This window comes from Giraffa tippelskirchi, chromosome 8 (genome assembly GCF_054371585.1).
Source record: "Giraffa tippelskirchi isolate mGirTip1 chromosome 8, T2T-mGirTip1v1.2.pri, whole genome shotgun sequence".
In the NCBI taxonomy this organism is placed as follows: domain Eukaryota; kingdom Metazoa; phylum Chordata; class Mammalia; order Artiodactyla; family Giraffidae; genus Giraffa; species Giraffa tippelskirchi.
Window position 1 is genome coordinate 133,311,049 of NC_137282.1, and position 15,304 is coordinate 133,326,352.

General features: G+C 39.6%; 1 non-coding gene and 1 pseudogene across 1 annotated transcript; both read left to right on the top strand.

The window, feature by feature from the left end:
• The first annotated feature begins 5,042 nt into the window (after positions 1–5,042).
• Positions 5,043–5,615, top strand: LOC145519014 (RWD domain-containing protein 1 pseudogene; annotated as a pseudogene).
• Positions 5,616–14,065: 8,450 nt separating this feature from the next.
• Positions 14,066–14,172, top strand: LOC145519231 (U6 spliceosomal RNA). The gene has a single exon (XR_014063648.1). It is a non-coding gene; the product is annotated as a U6 spliceosomal RNA (small nuclear RNA).
• Positions 14,173–15,304: the final 1,132 nt, after the last annotated feature.

The window sequence follows — 15,304 nt, forward strand, 5'->3', positions numbered from 1 at the left end:
CTAAGCTTTTGCACTGTGGTGTTGGAGAAGACTCTTGAGAGTCCCTTGGAGTGCAAGGAGATCCAACCAGTCCATCCTAAAGGAGATCAGTCCTGGGTGTTCATTGGAAGGACTGATGCTGAAGCTGAAACTCCAATACTTTGGCCACCTGATGCGAAGAGCTGACTCATTTGAAAAGACCCTGATGCTGGGAAAGATTGAAGGCGGGAGGAGAAGGGGACAACAGAGGATGAGATGGTTGGATGGCATCACCACCTCAGTGGACATGGGTTTGGGTGGACTCCGGGAATTGGTGATGGACAGGGAGGCCTGGCGTGCTGCGGTTTATGGGGTCGCAAAGAGTCGGACACGACTGAGCGACTGAACTGAACTGAACTGAAGCAAATATGAAGAAAATGTGAATAGGTGTTTATAGCTCATTGGAGTCCATATATGCTAAATCAGGGATAGTTATACTGTATCAACTTTTCCTCTTCAATCCTTCTCTAATATTGAATAATTATTTTTATCAGGGGAGCTGGCCCCCAGGGTATATAATTGGAAAACTCCCTTGTTTCCTCTTCACTCCTGCCCTAAACATAATTCAACTCTCAACTTCATTCAAGCTAAAGGTTTGCCCCTCCTCTAGCTCCTGCCTGCTTCAGGTGTGAGTCTTGCTGTGATAAAGGAAGGTGTGCCAAGTTTTTTCCACATTCCTGGCCTTTACTCCTCAGAGTTTACTCCTCCTCTCTTGCTGGCCAGCTGCTATTTCTGAACCCCTCCCCCAGGGTTTGGTATGAGAGAAGAGGTTAGGGGAAAGGGCCATAGCTTTTTCCAATCAGGGCAGGATGCTGTTATCTTTGAAAGTTGGTTCCCTGTGGAGTTGGAGGACTCACGAAAGTTGGCTCTTTCTCTCTTGTTTGTGTCACTGTTGTGGGCCTTTTTTAGCTCTCTTACTGGGACCTAGGCAATGCCTCTCCTCTGGTTAACTGCCTATGACTCCTCTCTCCCTGCCCCAAAGTTCATGGCCTTCTGCATGTTCATCTTACGTAAAATATACTCTCCTGAGGCTCCTTTCCTCTCAGGGCATCCCTCAAGGGAAGGACCTTTTTAATGACTCCAAGTTGTTTCCTTCTAGGTATACTTGTCCCACAGGACAACTTGTGCATCTTTGCCCTACAGGCAAGGGCAGTGCAGCTCACTCTCCATGCAATCCACCTTACTCACCACCCCAGGAAAGCTGGTCAGCCAGCATTTTGCATATGGACTTCCTCAGGTGGGAGTTAGGACATGAGTTCCTATGGACTTTCTAAATCCAGGAGATCTAAGCCAAACATTCTGTGAGGTGCTAGTGGAGGTCTCTATCTCACTTGGCTCTGTGTGTGTGTGTGTGTGTGTGTGTGTGTTAGTTGCTCAGTCATGTCCAACTCTTTGTGACCCCATGGGCCATAGCCCACTAGGCTCCTCTGTCCTTGGAATTCTCCAGGCAAGATTACTGGAGTGGGTAGCCATTCCCTTCTCCAAGGGATCTTCCCAATCCAGGGGTCAAACCCAGATCTCCCACATTATGGGCAGATTCTTAACGGTCTGAGCCACCAGCCACCAAGCCCCCACTTGGCTTTAGACAAAGGGGAAAATCCCCCTCTCCCACCCCAGAATGGTGGGAGAGGAAATGTAGAGCTCACAGGGAACTTCCCAACACAATTCTCATTCTCTTATATTGATTCAGTGCGGGTAATTATTAATAGCAATGCTGGCAGACAGGTTCACAATCTCATCCCATCTCCCCTTGAAGTGGATGGGAGAAGAGGTTGCCTGGCATCTATTGTGTTGCTTTCTGCCTTTGAGACCTTTGCTGAAATTCCAAAGACAACAGGGAGCATCTAGGTAACATCCTGTCACAACTCCTGTCTGTCATCAATTCAAGAAACTCTTATTAGGACTTCCCTGATGGTCCAGTGGTTAAGACTCTGCACTGCCAATTCAGGGGGCGCAGTTTCGATCCCTGATTGGGAAACTAAGATCCACATGTTGCACGGCGTGGCCAAAAAAAAAGAGAGAGAAACTCTTACTAGATAGGTGAAAATAGATTATAGCTTTTACACACACACACAAACACACACACACACACACCCTGTAGCAGACAAATAGCAATGATAGATAAAACTTGAAAAGGGTAAAGAGATCTAAGCTTTAAAACATCAACACTCTGTGGATTTGCTGAAGCCACAGAGCCCATGTGCTCTGAAATAAGTCTGGAAGCAAGGGTAGCAGTCAGAGATTTGTGCCTCCCAGGAGGTGGGGGACCTGGGATGGATTTTCAGCTTGAAGCCAAGGACACCCTTGCCCCTACATGCAAGCTGAACAAAACTATTGTCAACCTTCTGCCTGGGGCCTTATGGAAAGCTGTGTGCTGAGAGGATGGAACAAAAATGTTGACAGTCTTTAGATGAGAACTGAGCCTAGGCACTCCCTGTGAGTGGAATGGCAATAGTGTGATACCCTACATATCAGTAATAATGAGACAGAGCAGGATTCTACGGTCCTTGGCCCCCATGTCCTCTGCCTGCCTTTTGTCTGTGGAAAAACTTTAGGCAAAGAGTAAGTTTAATCAGAGGAGTGAGAACATGCAGAAACAAAGGAAAACAGTCAAACAAAACCAAATAATAATGGTGTACTGATTAAGCATAGTTAAGCACCTTTAGTTCCTCCTCAGGGGCTATAGATAATGCTCTGAACCATATCTATATGGCTTATAGATGAGCTGTCTTATAGATATTAAAAACCACCATAATATTGTAAAGTAATTAACCTCCAATTAAAATTAATTAATTAATTAATTAATTAAGAAAAGAAACCCAGGCAGGTGGAAGAAGCTAACTGCATGATAACTAGGCTGTACCCATGACATAAGCTGCTACAATTCCAAGAACTGGCTTCAAGAAATGGGAACAAATGGACCCTGGAACTGAAGATTAACTGTACCTAAAATAACCAAGATGCTGCTGCTAAGACCACCGACGACCAATTTGAAGATGACTGTCAGAGCTGACTGTGCTTTGTGTACGTAGCCCCCTCTCCCTGTCTATAAAAGCTCTTACCCTCTGCTTGTCAGGGGAGAGGGGGTCGTCGGAGGGGAGGGGGGGAGTTTGCCTTTAGACAGACGTCTGCCCTTCCCCCACAGTTGCTGGCCTCTGAAATAAAGCAAACTTTCCGTTCCACCAGCTTGGCCTGTTTATTGGTTTTTGAGCGGGGAGCAGCTAGACCCCACTTTTTGGTAATAATAGTAATTAGAAAGCATGATATTCTGTTAAACATGGTGGATTCAATTCATGCCTTTGCCACTCTTAAGTCCCTAAACCCCACTCAAGTGGCTGTAAAGGATTTTGTTTCTTTTTTAAGATATAATCTCAAACGTGCAGTGTGGAAGTGTGAGAGATATTGGCCTGTGGGGTTGATTTTAGTCAATGCGAGACATACTATTAGAAATGTAAACTGCTCGCTAACACACAAATAATACAACTTGAGCTTCAAATTTCATAAGATACAGTTGTGTCTTCTCTGTTTCTTTGGCCCTTTTTATTGTCTAAATGACCATAGAGTATATGAAAAGGTGCTAAACAGTTATCAGAGAAGTGAGAAAAGATACAAAACAAATTTATAAAAGAATTAAAATTTAAAATAATTAAAAATTAAAATTTAAGGGGCATAGAGCCATGGGAACTATCATATAGGGTTGGTGGGCATGTAAGTTACTATTGCCACTTTGAAACACTGGCAATAATCTTTTCTTTCTTTCTTTCTTTCTTTTTTTTTTTTTTTTTACCATGCTGGGTCTTCGTTGCTGCGTGGGTTTTCTCTAGTGGTGAATGGGGACTACTCTCTAGTTGTGGTGCATGGGCTTCTCATTGTGGTGGCTTCTCTTGTTGGAGAGCATGGGCTCTGGGCTCTTGGGCTTCAATAGTTGTGGCTCCTGGGCTCTAGAGCACAGGCTCAATAGCTGTGGACCATGGGATCTGCAGCATGTGGGATCTTTCCCGGATCAGGGATCAAACCTCTGTCTCCTGCATTGACAGGTGGATTCTTTACCACTGAGCCACCAGGGAAGCCTGGAAATATTTTTGTAAAGTTGAACATATACAATGTGATCCAGCATTTCCTAAGTATATACCCATGAGAAATATCCACCTATGCACATCAAAAAGATAAGAAAAAGTTCTGGAAATGAATTGTGGTGATAGTTGTACAATATTGTGAATGTACTTAATGCCACTGGATTGTATATTTAAAAATAAATAAAAGGGGAAATATTATGCATGTTTTACCACAATAAAAATGACACACAAAAATGTTCTTATGGCATTATTTATAGTAGTAAATATTTCAACTGTAGAATGAATACTGTAGAATTTCAGCTGTAATAGATTCATACAATGGCATACCATATAGCAATGAAAAAGAAGACTATCACTAGATGCAACTATATGGATTTCACAGATACAGTGTTGTACCAAAGAAAGCCACACACACACAAATACAAATTATATGATTTTATTTACACCAAGTTCAAAAAGAAAACAAAATTAATTATGGTGTCTGAAGTCCAGGTAGTGGTTACATAAAGGGAGTTTCTGGAATCCTTTTCTATTTCTTGATTTAGATGTATTCATTTTGTGATAATTCATCAAGCTGTACACTTAGGATATTTGCACTTTTCTGTATGTTAGGGAGAGGGATAGACTGGGTGTTTGAGGCTGGTAGATGTAAACTGTTGTATTTAGAATGGATAAACAACAAGTCCTAATGTATAGCACAGGGAACTATATTCAATATTCTGTGATAAACCATAATAGAAAAGAATATTAAATAAATAAATATATATATATTTAAAACTGGAATCTCTGGAGTCCATCTACCCTGACTCCTTCAGAGCTTGATTGTATGTTGATCCAATCCTCTTAACAACTGGTCTTCCGAAATACAAATGAACTCTCCTGATATCATATTCTCCTTTGGTAGTGTTTCAGCTAAGTATCAGAAAAATCCAACCAGCTTCACCAGTGATGTATAAGGCTGGAGAAAACAGTGAAACAGTCCTGCCTCCCCTCAAGTTTACATGAAGGGAAAAGCACCCAGATGAAGCTCCCATCTCAGAAATACTCTCCCAGAAAAACCAAGAAGATAATGAAGTCTCAGACATTTTTAAAGTTACTGGCATTACAGGCAGAAGAAAGTTTTTCTATAGTATGAACTTTAGCAATAGCTGTGCAATAAAATTAAGTGAAATGGTAGATCAAATAGACAAGAAGAAGAGCAGAAGCTGAAAAGCAATTATTTTATGGTACTCCTATTACTATTCAAAATTTCTTAAGTTGGAAGGCCAAGTTTGATACAGAACTCTTGGAAATTTTTTTTAATGAATAAAAGTAAAAGAACAAGCAGGAAAAAGTAAATTAAGTGGGAAACAGCTGTTTGAAACAGATCATAATCTTGACACAGCTAATATACAGTTCTTAGAAGATGCTGGATACAACGTGGAGGTAGATGAGTCACTGGTCCAGAAATTAAATGACTTGGAGCCAGAGAATAAGGAGGACGATCCAGACTACAATCCTTCTGACCAGAGAGTGACTTGACCAACTAGTAAACTATCCTCATCTTAGAGAGGCTTGACTGCCACAGCATCTGTGTCTATGCTGAGGGTGTGTATTGATTTTCTTTTCTTTTTTTCATAAGAAAAAATAATTTTCAGGAAAACAGCCTATCACAGCTTTCATCATTGAGCTTAATACACTGACCTTAAAATTTCAATCAATCAATAAAAATAATGAACTCCATGTAATGATATGCATGCTGAAGTGTTTAAGAGTGAAACGTGCGAATATCTGTCATTTCCTTCCAAGTGAATAAAAAATAAAACCCTTGAATCAATAGAAGGGATGAATAAATGGAAATTTGTATGATAAAGCAGATAAAGTAAAATCTTAACTGTAGAAATTAGGTGTTGCGCATTTGGGTATCACTGTACAATTCTTTCAACTTTTAAGTGTGAACATTTTCAGAATTAAGTAAAAGCCTCACCATATTGTGGATCACTATATTGTACTTATATAATACTGTACATCAACTATACTTCAATAAATAATGAGTATAGAAACAACTCCTCCCCCCAAAACTTCATTAGATGCAGATAAAGTGATTTATAGAGAAAAATGTATAGTCCTAAATGTTTATATTACAAAAGAAAAGTTAAAAAAATTGCTCAGCTAAGTTTCCAGTTAAAAAACTAAAGGAAAAAACAAGCACAATAACCTTGAAGAAAGAGGAAGAGTGGCAGTAATAAAAATGAAGGCAGAAATTAATTGAATACAACAGAGATGGTAGAAAGACAAAAGAAGTCTCTTTAATCGTAATCATCTATACCCCAATACAAAATAACAAGTTTAAAATTTAAAAAAAGACAAAAGAAAGTTCTTTGAAATAAACTAATAAAACAAGCAAAACTAGCAGAATTGATTGGTCAAGAGAAAAAAGAGAGAGGGCAAGAAAACAATCTTGAAAAAGAGGGATTGAAAAAAAAGGAAAGAGTCACTCAGTTCAGCTCAGTTCAGTCGCTCAGTTGTGTCCAACTCCTTGCCACCCCATGGACTGTATAGCCTGCCAGGTTCCTCTCTGTCCTTGGGATTTACCAGGCAAAAATATGGGAGTGGGTAGCCATTTCCTTCTCCAGGGGATCTCCCCCACCCAGGGATTGAATTCCAGTTTCCTGCATTGTAGGCAGATTCTTTATTGTCTGAGCCAGCAGGGAAGATAGATAAGTTATAGCCTGGCTATCACTAACCCTCACAGTGCCTTTGCGAGAATTAGGAAAAGGTTTCGCCTGTGGGGCTTCCCTGATCACTCAGTCGGTAAAGAACCTGCCTGCAATGCAGGGACCTGGGTTGGGAAGATCCCCTGGAGAAGGGAAAGGCTACCTACTCCAGTATTCTGGCCTGGAGAATTCCATGGACTGTGTAGTTCATGGGGTTGCAAGGAATCGGACACCACTGAGCGACTTTCACTTCACCTGTGGGTGGCTGCAACCCTAACCTAGGGCTTGCCACTTGGAAAGCTGGATGCAGGCTGCTCCCACTCACTCCTTGTCCAGATAAGCTTGTGCACAAAACCACCTACACAACCATACTGACGGTACTGGATCAGTTTAAAAAGCTATGAGGCAATATGAAGAACTTTGTGCCAATTAATTTGATAATTTACGCAAATGATTAGTTCCCATTAAAAATGCAATTTACCCAATTATATCAAGGAGACATAGACAACCTGAATAAACCTATAACCATTAAAGAAATTAAATCAGTAGTTACAAGATCTGCTTATAAAAAGAGTGAAACTTGTTTTCCCTATATTCTAGCATAATTAAACATCATTGGAATCATCTCTGCTAAAAGATAGATACAATGCAGCTGTGAAACCACGTGGGTCTGGTGCTGTCTTGAAGGGTAAATCTGTAGTAATCTTCCTGATCTCTTTTGTGGTAACCTTTTCTGTTTCTTCATAGGTCAGTTTCAGTAACTTTCTTTCTTTGAATTATCCACTTCCTCTAGTTGTTCACATTGTTGCCATATAGTTGCACATAACTTTCAACCTCTTTTGTGTTTGTGAATGTATCTCTTTTCTTATTCTTAACCATGACATTTTTGCTCTCTTTTTTTTTTCCCTAACCAGATTCATGAGATATTCATGTATTTTGCTGGTCTTTTCAAATAATTAACACTTGAACTTATTTTTTTCCTTTCTACTATTCTTTTTGTTTTCTCATTCATTATTTTTTGTTGTTGTCTTTATTGTTTCTCTCCACTTTGAGTCTATTTTGTCACTCTTTTTCTAGTTTCATAAAGTGGCAATGAATTTTTAAAAAAAATCTTTCATAGTGAAATATTTAAGGCTATGCATTTCCTTCTGCTGTGTCCTATGGGATTTTATATATAATTTTTTTCATAGTTTTCTAGATTATCACTTCATTTTTTAAAATTTTACAAATAAAACAATTATTAAATTAGAAAGAATCAAGGACCTTAATTCTAAATAGTTATAGTCTAGACATAATTGCATTTCAAAACAAGACAAATTAATCACTCATAACTTTAGCTCTTTCCTAAAGTAATTAACTTGATTTATACACACACACACACACACACAAACATTCTTTAGACCTAACTATCTTTTCTGTAACACCTCAGAAACCATGATGTATTAAGAATAGCAACATTAAACTAATCGTATGCACAGGGGTAAATAGGCCTAAAGGATTTCACCCTTGCAGTAACAAAGAATTTTCCTATAGAAATTCCAATTTAAAGTGTTATTCTGTGATTTAAATAAATATTTATTTAAGACTGTAAACCTGAGTTAATCTAGCTTATTTTTTTTTTATTTTAGTTGGGGGCTAATTACTTTACAATCTAGCTTATTTTTAGCACACTTGGTATCTATCCCAATAATAGACTACCTATTTAGCCTAATAACAGATAGGAATTCCCTGAGGCTTCCCTCCTGGCTCAGCGGTAAAGGAAACAGTCTGCCGATGCAGGAGACGCAGGTTCCATCCCTGGGTAAGGAAGATGCCCTGGAGAAGGCAATGGCAGCCCACTCTAGTATTCTTGCCTGGGAAATCCCACGAACAGAGGAGCCTTGTGGGCTACAGTCCTTGGGGTCGCAAGAGAGTTGGACATGACTTAGTGACTGCTGCTGCTAAGTCGCTTCAGTCGTGTCCGACTCTGTGCGACCCCATAGACGGCAGCCCACCAGGCTCCCCCGTCCCTGGGATTCTCCAGGCAAGAATACTGAAGTGGGTTGCCATTTCCTTCTCCAATACGTGAGAGTAAAAAGTGAAAGTGAAGTCGCTCAGTCGTGTCCGACTCCTAGCGACCCCCAGGACTGCAGCCTACCAGGTTGCTCCGTCCATGGGATTTTCCAGGCAAGAGTACTGGAGTGGGTTGCCATTGCCTTCTCCTTAACAACAACAATTCCCTGAGGCTAGCCATGTTTCCTAATTAATCCTTATTTCCATTTTTATTTCCTCTTGATCCAAAGATGATTAAGGCACGTACTGCTTTTCTTGGTTTTTTTTCCTCTTATTTTGTATTTCTTACATATTTTTATTTTGGAAAAAAGTGAAAATTGTAAAAATTGTAGAGCTTTTCTTGTTTTTGAGTAATTTGAGAGTAAATTGCTGTTACCCACCACTCCTGAATACTTTAGCAGATGTTTCCCAAAATAAGGACATTCTCTTACATAACTCCAATACAAAACAAATTAGCATTGATACATAAATACCAGTTAATTCTCAGGCTCCTTTCCAGAGTCTCTAGTTATCCCCCCCAAATCCAACTCAATTATACATCATATTTTGTTGTCCTATCTCTTTAGTCTTATTCATCAAGAACAGTTCTTCACTCTTTGCTTGACATTCCTAACCTTGACATTTTTAAAGGTTGCAAGTCTTATTTCATATCCATCAATTTGGGTTTGCTGAAGTTTCCTTGTGATTGGGTTCAGATTATGCATCTTTGGTTGGAATAGTATAAAAGAGACGATGCACTTCTCTCATTGCATCCTCTCAGGTGGTGCAGGATTTCAAACATTCCCTCCCAGTACTGATAATGTCTGCTTCTGTTGCTTGATTAAGGTAGTGTCTACCAGGAATCGCCATTGTGAAGTTTTTTTTTTTTTTTTTTTTAGTAATTAATAAGTATTTTGTGGAGAGGTATTTGAAATTGTAAATATCCTGTTCCTCATTGTACATTCAATTTATTTACATCACTATAGACTTGTGGTTTCCTATTCTAGTCCATGAACAATAATCTGTTACTATCATTATCTCCATTAACTCATGAATGATTAAACAAAATGTAGTATACACATACAATGAAATGTTGTTTGGCAGTAAAAAGGAATGAAGTTTTGATATATATCACAGCACAGATAAACTTTAAAAATATTATTTTATGAAATAACTCAGACACAAAAGGACACATATTATATGATTCCATTTACTTTAAATGTCCAGAGTAGGCTGATCAATAGCAACATCAAGATTGCTGATCACCAGAGACTGCGGAGAAGGAGAAATGGGGAGTGACTACTATTAGGTTTATGGCTTCTCTTTAGGGGCATGAAAGTTGCTGGAATTAGTGGTGATGTTTGCACAACTCTGTGGATATACTAAAACCATTGAATGGTAAACTTTAAAATAGATGAATTTTATGGTATGTGAATTATATTTCGGAGAAGGCAATGGCAACCCACTCCAGTACTCTTGCTTGGAAAATCCCATGGACGGAGGAGCCTAGTAGGCTGCAGTCTATGGGGTCGCTAGGGGTCGGACACGACTGAGCGGCTTCACTTTCACTTTTCACTTTCATGCATTGGAGAAGGAAATGGCAACCCACTCCAGTATTCTTGCCTGGAGAATCCCAGGGACGGGGGAGCCCGGTGGGCTGCCGTCTATGGGGTCGCACAGAGTCGGACACGACTGAAGCGACTTAGCAGCAGCAGCAGAATTGTATTTTGATAAATTTGTTATTTTGAAAAATAAAGTAAATCGGCCCTTTTTCACAGGAGAATGTAAGGAAAACTGCCTGTTTAAACTGTTACTGCTGAGCAGGAAAAAAAGTTCCTTTCCTCAAAATTTATACCCTCAATCTAGCCCTTTAATCTATAAAAAGCACCTACAATTTGTTGGGAGAAAAATAAAGACCTCAGTAGAAAAATAAGCAAAATATATGAATGGGCAGTTCACAAAAGAGAAATATAATTGCCCCCAAAATGAATCAAACCACTAAAAGATGATCATCTTTATAAAGTAATCAACACACATTGGATTGTGGTTTTGCGATCATTAAAAGAGACAAGCATTTTCAATACCAGATTCCTTCCTGTCTTTATAATCATTTTCTCCATAATTCCCTATAATTGGTTTCTACCTCTACACTTCAAGTGCCCTTGGTCTCAAGACGTCTCTCTCTATCCGAATACTACACACTGTTACTCTCCCTAGAACTTTCCAAAGCTCTTGGCCTCTATCCTTTCCTTCCTCAATTGCTCCTCCCAGGCTCCTTCAAGTCTCATTCCTGCTGCCCTGGACCAGTTCTTGATCTCTTAACTAACCATCTCCTTCCTTTTTCTGCCCTCTAGCTTCAGCCAACTGTTACTTTTTTGGGGTGGGTGGGTGGGTGAAGGCTGCTCAGCATCTGAGAATGTCCAATCTAATGAATCTTTTATGAAGCAGACCCTACTTTTCACTACAGAAGCTGAAAATGCCAGATACTTGCTCTCCCAGCCCCCTCTGGAAGCTGAGTGCTGGCCTTGACCTAGGCTGGGTCAAACAGACCCAGCTATTTTAGACTTTGACTCTGGAGTTATTGGTGAAAAGCGGCAGAGTCAATGGAACAGTGTTCCTGGCAGCAGCAACTTCCTGTTTCTATGGCAGCTGTGGCAACAGTGCCAAGCTCAAGTCCCTGCCTGATGGTGTCAACAGTGAGAGGTGTGACATCTAGTGGACAGTGGTATCCTCACCAGACACCATTTATGGAGTGGTTTTGGCTGTGGTGATAGCTGTTTAGGCTCTGAGCCTGGTTTTCCAGCTTTCCCAGTGATTCTATGAGCTATTTTAGCTTAACTTAAAATCAGAATCTATTTCCATTGCTTGCAACAGAGAACTCGGACAAATATAGCATTTTAGAAAGCTGTCCTCAGTTCTCTCTTTTTCTACCCCACCTAAAACCACAGTTTTCTCTATATTTTCAAAGTTTCTATTGCATTATTAAAGAATCTGTGCAATTTAGCACATTATCATTTGCTGTACTTAAAATTTTCATTTTCATATGTTGTTTATGTATATTTATAAACCTTGTTGAGCCTTTAAATTAAGTCTCTCCAACCACATCATGAAGCATGAGAACAATTAAAGGTGAATAATACTATAGCCTTACATATTTGCTGATGGAGATGGGACAAACTGAAGATACAGTGGTGAATGGCTGACAGGCCCCATGTCCTTGAGTAGTTGAAAGAAAAAGAGATCTTTCTTTCTTTATTTTTTTGGACCACACCATTTTTCTGTGGGATCTTAGTTCCCCAACAAGGGATTGAACCTGGGCCCTCAGCAGTGAAAGCAAGGAGTCCCAACCACAGGACCAGCAGGGAATTCCCAAAATGAGATCTAGTACCCAAGTCAAGGGTTCGATCCCTGGGTTGGGAAGATCCTCTGCAGAAGAAAATAGCAACCTACTCCAGTATTTTTCCCTGGGAAATCCCATGGACAAAGGAGCCTGGCGGGCTACAGCACAAGTTGGAATCAAGATTACTGGGAGAAATATCAATAACCTCAGATATGCGGATGACACCACCCTTATGGCAGAAAGTGAAAAAGAACTAAAGATCCTCTTGATGAAAGTGAAAGAGGAGAGTGAAAAAGTTGGCTTAAAGCTCAACATTCAGAAAACTAAGATCATGGTATCCAGTCTCGTCACTTCATGGAAAATAGATGGAGACACAGTGGAGACTGTGGCAGATTTTATTTTTGGGGGGCTCCAAAATCACTGCAGATGGTGACTGCAGCCATGAAATTAAAAGACACTTATTCCTTGGAGGAAAAGTTGTGACCAACCTAGAGAGCATATTAAAGAGCAGAGACATTACTTTGCCAACAAAGATCTGTCTAGTCAAGGCTCTGGTTTTTCCAGTAGTCATGTATGGATGTGAAAGTTGGACTATAAAGAAAGCTGAGCACAGAAGAATTGATACTTTTGAACTGTGGTGTTGGAGAAGACTCTTAAGAGCCCCTTGGACTGCAAGGAGATCCAACCAGCCCATCCTAAAGGAGATCAGTCCTGAATGTTCGTTGGAAGGACTGATGTTGAAGCTGAAACTCCAATACTTTGGCCAGCTGATGCGAAGATAGATCTATTTGCAGACGACACAATATCTGCACAGAAGATCTCAGGGAATCTACAAAAACCCCTAGAGCTAATAATTGAATTCAGTGGAGTTTTAAGATATAAGGTAATTGCACAAAATTCTGTTTCACTTCTATAATCTAGCAATAAACATATAGAAACAAAATTTTAAATACAACACAATTTAAAGTCACTCAAAAAAATAGGTGTAAGTCTAACATAACATGTACAGGACTTGTATGGTAAATACTCTAAAACACTGATGAAAGAGATCAAAGAAGATCTAAATGAATGGAGAGATTTTCATGGGTTGGAAGACTTAACATAGTAAAGGTGTCAATTCTTCCCAAACTGGTATACAAGTTTAACATAATTCTCACCAAAAAGCAAATATTTTTTAATGTATACAAGAGTATTCTAAAACTTATATGGAAAGGCAAAGGAGTTAGAATAGTTAAAATAATTTTGAAAAAGAAGGGTAAGTGGAAGGAGTCACTCTACTTTACTTCAAGACTTATTATATAGCCACAGTTATCAAGAATGTGTGGTATCAACAGGATAGTCTTTTTCTAAAGGCTTTCTTTTACTCTATATTTATATATAGGAGAAGAAAATGGCAACACACTCCAGTATTCTTGCCTGGAGAATCCCATGGACGTTGGGGCCTGGTGGGCTACAGTTCATGTGGTTGCAAAGAATCAGACATGACTGAGCACAAGTGCACACATACACACATATACATACATACATACATACATACATACATACATATATATTTTGGCCTTGTCAAGCAGCATCCAGGCCTTTAGTTCCCTGACCAGGGACTGAACCCACATCCTCCTGTAGTGGAATCACAGAGTCTTAATCACTGGACCACCAGGGAAGTCCAGAAGGACAGTCTTTTCAACAAACAATGCTAGAGCAACTGGATATACATAGGGAAAAAAGTAAAAATTGAATCTCAATCTAAATCTCACACCTTAAACCAAAATTGACGCAAAATGTATCACAGATTTAAATGTAGAACATGAAATTAACAAACTTCTAGAAGAAAACACAAGAGAAAATCTTTGGGTCCTAGGGCCTAGAGAAGAGTTGTTAAACTTGATTCCAAAAACGTGCTCCACGTGCTCGCTTCGGCAGCATATATACTAAAATTGGAACAATACAGAGAAGGTTAGCATGGCCCCTGCTCAAGGATGACACGCAAATTCGTGAAGCGTTCCATATTTTTTATTATGGACTCTATGGGAGAGGGCGAGGGCGGGATGATATGGGAGAATGGCATTAAAGCATGTAAATTATCGTATGTGAAACGAATCGCCAGTCCAGGTTCAATGCATGATTCAGGGCGCTCGGGGCTGGTGCACCGGGATGACCCGGAGGGATGGGATAGAGAGGGAGGTGGGAGCGGGGTTCTAGAGGGGGAAAACATGTACGCCCATGGTGGATGCATGTCAATGTATGGCAAAACAAATACAATATTGTAAAGTTAAAAAATAGATAAATAAACTAATTTAAAATTAAAAAAAAGAAAAATCTACAATTAAAAGCAAAAATAAATAAATAAATAAAAGACATATGCAAAAAAAAAAAAAAGTGCTCCACAAAGAAAAAAGATCGATAAATTGGACTTCATCAATTTAAAAACTTTTGCTCTGTGAAAAGCCATTGAGAGAATGTGAAAACAAGTTGGGAGGAAATATTTGCAAACCACATATCTTACAAAAATACTACTATCTAAAAATATATAACTAGCCGACTCATTTGAAAAGACCCTGATGCTGGGAAAGATTGAAGGTGGGAGGAGAAGGGGACGACAGAGGATGAGATGGTTGGATGGCATCAACGACTCAATGGACATGAGTTTGAGCAAACTCTGGGAGTTGCTGATGGACAGGGAGGCCTGGTGTGCTGCAGTCCATAGGGTGACAAAGAGTTGGACGCAACTGAGTGACTGAACTGAACTGAACTCTACAGTAAAAAACAAATAACCCACTAGAAAATGGGCAGAAAGCTTGAAGAGAGATTTCAGTGAAGAGGATATACAGGTGACAAATAAGTATATCAGAAAAAATGTTCAACATCACTAGCCAACAAGGAAATGCAAATTAAGACTATCATGAGAGGAGAGGGAATTCCCTAGTGGTTTTGTGGTTAGGACTCCACCCTTCCACTGCAGGGGGCAAGGGCTTCCTTGTTTAGGGAACTAAGATCCTCCAAGCCACACAATGTGACAAAAAAAAAAAAAATTGGGCCTATTAGAACAGCTAATTTTTTTTAATGACAATTCCTAATGCTAGTGATGATGCAGAGAAACTGAATTTCCAAATCTCTGATACATTTGTTAATGAGAAAGTAAAATG